Raw genomic sequence first — 5011 nt, 5'->3', positions numbered from 1 at the left:
GGAAGCAGAAACAGTTACATGATGTTGTATGACAGATAGAAATCTGATTATAGTGTTGTAGGGTAGACAGATAGAAACCTGATTATAGTGTTGTAGGGTAGACAGATAGAAACATGATTATAGTGTAGTAGGGCAGACAGATGGAAACATGATTATAGTGTTGTAGGGCAGACATATAGAAACCTGATTATAGTGTTGTAGGGCAGACAGATGGAAACCTGATTATAGTGTTGTAGGGCAGACAGATGGAAACCTGATTATAGTGTTGTAGGACAGACAGGTGGAAACCTGATTATAGTGTTGTAGGGCAGACAGATGGAAACCTGATTATAGTGTTGTAGGGCAGTCAGATAGAAACCTGATTATAGTGTTGTAGGGTAGACAGATAGAAATCTGATTATAGTGTTGTAGGGTAGACAGATAGAAATCTGATTATAGTGTTGTAGGGCAGACAGATAGAAACCTGATTATAGTGTTGTAGGGCAGACAGATGGAAACCTGATTATAGTGTTGTAGGGCAGACAGATAGAAACCTGATTATAGTGTTGTAGGGCAGACAGATAGAAACCTGATTATAGTGTTGTAGGGCAGACAGATAGAAACCTGATTATAGTGTTGTAGGGCAGACAGATAGAAACCTGATTATAGTGTTGTAGGGCAGACAGATAGAAACCTGATTATAGTGTTGTAGGGCAGACAGATAGAAACCTGATTATAGTGTTGTAGGGTAGACAGATGGAAACCTGATTATAGTGTTGTAGGGTAGACAGATAGAAATCTGATTATAGTGTTGTAGGGCAGACAGATGGAAACCTGATTAGTGTTGTAGGGCAGACAGATAGAAACCTGATTATAGTGTTGTAGGGTAGACAGATGGAAACCTGATTATAGTGTTGTAGGGCAGACAGATGGAAACCTGATTATAGTGTTGTAGTGTTGTAGGGCAGACAGATAGAAACCTGATTATAGTGTTGTAGGGCAGACAGATAGAAACCTGATTATAGTGTTGTAGGGCAGACAGATAGAAACCTGATTATAGTGTTGTAGGGCAGACAGATGGAAACCTGATTATAGTGTTGTAGGGCAGACAGATAGAAACCTGATTATAGTGTTGTAGGGCAGACAGATAGAAACCTGATTATAGTGTTGTAGGGCAGACAGATAGAAACCTGATTATAGTGTTGTAGGGCAGACAGATAGAAACCTGATTATAGTGTTGTAGGGTAGACAGATAGAAATCTGATTAGTGTTGTAGGGCAGACAGATAGAAACCTGATTAGTGTTGTAGGGCAGACAGATGGAAACCTGATTAGTGTTGTAGGGCAGACAGATAGAAACCTGATTATAGTGTTGTAGGGCAGACAGATAGAAACCTGATTATGGTGTTGTAGGGCAGACAGATAGAAACCTGATTATAGTGTTGTAGGGCAGACATATAGAAACCTGATTATAGTGTTGTAGGGTAGACAGATGGAAACCTGATTAGTGTTGTAGGGCAGACAGATAGAAACCTGATTTAGTGTTGTAGGGCAGACAGATAGAAACCTGATTATAGTGTTGTAGGGCAGACAGATAGAAACCTGATTATAGTGTTGTAGGGCAGACAGATGGAAACATGATTAAAGTGTTGTATGGCAGACAGATAGAAACCTGATTATAGTGTTGTAGGGCAGACAGATGGAAACATGATTATAGTGTTGTATGGCAGACAGGTGGAAACCTGATGATAGTGTTGTAGGGCAGACAGGTGGAAACCTGATTATAGTGTTGTAGGGCAGACAGATGGAAACCTGATTATAGTGTTGTAGGGCAGACAGATGGAAACCTGATTATAGTGTTGTAGGGCAGACAGGTGGAAACCTGATTATAGTGTTGTAGGGCAGACAGGTGGAAACCTGATTATAGTGTTGTAGGGCAGACAGATAGAAACATGATTATAGTGTTGTAGGCCAGACAGATGGAAACCTGATTATAGTGTTGTAGGGCAGACAGATAGAAACATGATTATAGTGTTGTAGGCCAGACAGATGGAAACATGATTATAGTGTTGTAGGGCAGACAGATGGAAACCTGATTATAGTGTTGTAGGGCAGACATATAGAAACCTGATTATAGTGTTGTATGGCAGACAGATGGAAACCTGATTATAGTGTTGTAGGGCAGACAGGTGGAAACCTGATTATAGTGTTGTAGGGCAGACAGATAGAAACATGATAATAGTGTTGTAGGGCAGACAGATGGAAACATGATTATAGTGTTGTATGGCAGACAGATGGAAACCTAATTATAGTGTTGTAGGGCAGACAGATAGAAACCTGATTAGTGTTGTAGGGCAGACAGATGGAAACCTGATTAGTGTTGTAGGGCAGACAGATAGAAATCTGATTAGTGTTGTAGGGCAGACAGGTGGAAACCTGATTAGTGTTGTAGGGCAGACAGGTGGAAACCTGATTAGTGTTGTAGGGCAGACATATAGAAATCTGATTAGTGTTGTAGGGCAGACAGGTGGAAACCTGATTAGTGTTGTAGGGCAGACAGGTGGAAACCTGATTAGTGTTGTAGGGCAGACATATAGAAACCTGATTATAGTGTTATAGGGCAGACAGATGGAAACATGATTATAGTGTTGTAGGGCAGACAGATAGAAACCTAATTAGTGTTGTAGGGCAGACAGATAGAAACCTGATTAGCGTTGTAGGGCAGACAGGTGGAAACCTGATTAGTGTTGTAGGGCAGACAGGTGGAAACCTGATTAGTGTTGTAGGGCAGACATATAGAAACCTGATTATTGTGTTGTAGGGCAGACAGATGGAAACATGATTATAGTGTTGTAGGGCAGACAGGTGGAAACCTGATTATAGTGTTGTAGGGCAGACAGATGGAAACCTGATTATAGTGTTGTAGGGCAGACAGATAGACACCTGATTAGTGTTGTAGGGCAGACATATAGAAACCTGATTATAGTGTTGTAGGGCAGACAGATAGAAACCTGATTAGTGTTGTAGGGCAGACAGATGGAAACCTGATTATAGTGTTGTAGGGCAGACAGGTGGAAACCTGATGATAGTGTTGTAGGGCAGACAGGTGGAAACCTGATTATAGTGTTGTAGGGCAGACAGATGGAAAAATGATTATAGTGTTGTAGGGCAGACAGGTGGAAACCTGATTAGTGTTGTAGGGCAGACAGGTGGAAACCTGATTATAGTGTTGTAGGGCAGACAGATGGAAACATGATTATAGTGTTGTAGGCCAGACAGATGGAAACATGATTATAGTGTTGTAGGGCAGACAGATAGAAACCTGATTATGGTGTTGTAGGGCAGACAGATAGAAACCTGATTATAGTGTTGTAGGGCAGACATATAGAAACCTGATTATAGTGTTGTAGGGTAGACAGATGGAAACCTGATTAGTGTTGTAGGGCAGACAGATAGAAACCTGATTAGTGTTGTAGGGCAGACAGATAGAAACCTGATTATAGTGTTGTAGGGCAGACAGATAGAAACCTGATTATAGTGTTGTAGGGCAGACAGATGGAAACATGATTAAAGTGTTGTAGGGCAGACAGATAGAAACCTGATTATAGTGTTGTAGGGCAGACAGATGGAAACCTGATTATAGTGTTGTAGGGCAGACAGGTGTAAACCTGATGATAGTGTTGTAGGGCAGACAGGTGGAAACCTGATTATAGTGTTGTAGGGCAGACAGATGGAAACCTGATTATAGTGTTGTAGGGCAGACAGATGGAAACCTGATTATAGTGTTGTAGGGCAGACAGGTGGAAACCTGATGATAGTGTTGTAGGGCAGACAGGTGGAAACCTGATTATAGTGTTGTAGGGCAGACAGATAGAAACATGATTATAGTGTTGTAGGGCAGACAGATGGAAACCTGATTATAGTGTTGTAGGGCAGACAGATAGAAACATGATTATAGTGTTGTAGGGCAGACAGATGGAAACATGATTATAGTGTTGTAGGGCAGACAGATGGAAACCTGATTATAGTGTTGTAGGGCAGACATATAGAAACCTGATTATAGTGTTGTATAGTGTTTTGGCAGACAGATGGAAACCTGATTATAGTGTTGTAGGGCAGACAGATAGAAACATGATTATAGTGTTGTAGGGCAGACAGATGGAAACCTGATTATAGTGTTGTGGGCAGACAGATGGAAACATGATTATAGTGTTGTATGGCAGACAGATGGAAACCTGATTATAGTGTTGTAGGGCAGACAGATAGAAACCTGATTAGTGTTGTAGGGCAGACAGATAGAAACCTGATTAGTGTTGCAGGGCAGAAAGATAGAAACCTGATTAGTATTGTAGGGCTGACAGGTGGAAACCTGATTAGTGTTGTAGGGCAGACAGGTGGAAACCTGATTAGTGTTGTAGGGCAGACATATAGAAATCTGATTAGTGTTGTAGGGCAGACAGGTGGAAACCTGATTAGTGTTGTAGGGCAGACAGGTGGAAACCTGATTAGTGTTGTAGGGCAGACATATAGAAACCTGATTATAGTGTTATATTATAGTGTTGTAGGGGCAGACAGATGGAAACATGATTATAGTGTTGTAGGGCAGACAGGTGGAAACCTGATAGAAACCTAATTAGTGTTGTAGGGCAGACAGATAGAAACCTGATTATAGTGATTAGATATAAACCTGATTAGTGTTGTAGGGCAGACAGGTGGAAACCTGATTAGTGTTGTAGGGCAGACAGGTGGAAACCTGATTAGTGTTGTAGGGCAGACATATAGAAACCTGATTATTGTGTTGTAGGGCAGACAGATGGAAACATGATTATAGTGTTGTAGGGCAGACAGGTGGAAACCTGATTATAGTGTTGTAGGGCAGACAGATGGAAACCTGATTATAGTGTTGTAGGGCAGACAGAGTGTTGTAGGGCAGACAGATGGAAACCTGATTAGTGTTGTAGGGCAGACCAGACATATAGAAACCTGATTATAGTGTTGTAGGGCAGACAGATAGAAACCTGATTATAGTGTTG

Source organism: Oncorhynchus masou, chromosome 5 (genome assembly GCF_036934945.1).
Source record: "Oncorhynchus masou masou isolate Uvic2021 chromosome 5, UVic_Omas_1.1, whole genome shotgun sequence".
In the NCBI taxonomy this organism is placed as follows: domain Eukaryota; kingdom Metazoa; phylum Chordata; class Actinopteri; order Salmoniformes; family Salmonidae; genus Oncorhynchus; species Oncorhynchus masou.
The sequence above is the reverse complement of the archived record's forward strand: the minus strand, read 5'-3'. Positions refer to the sequence as shown.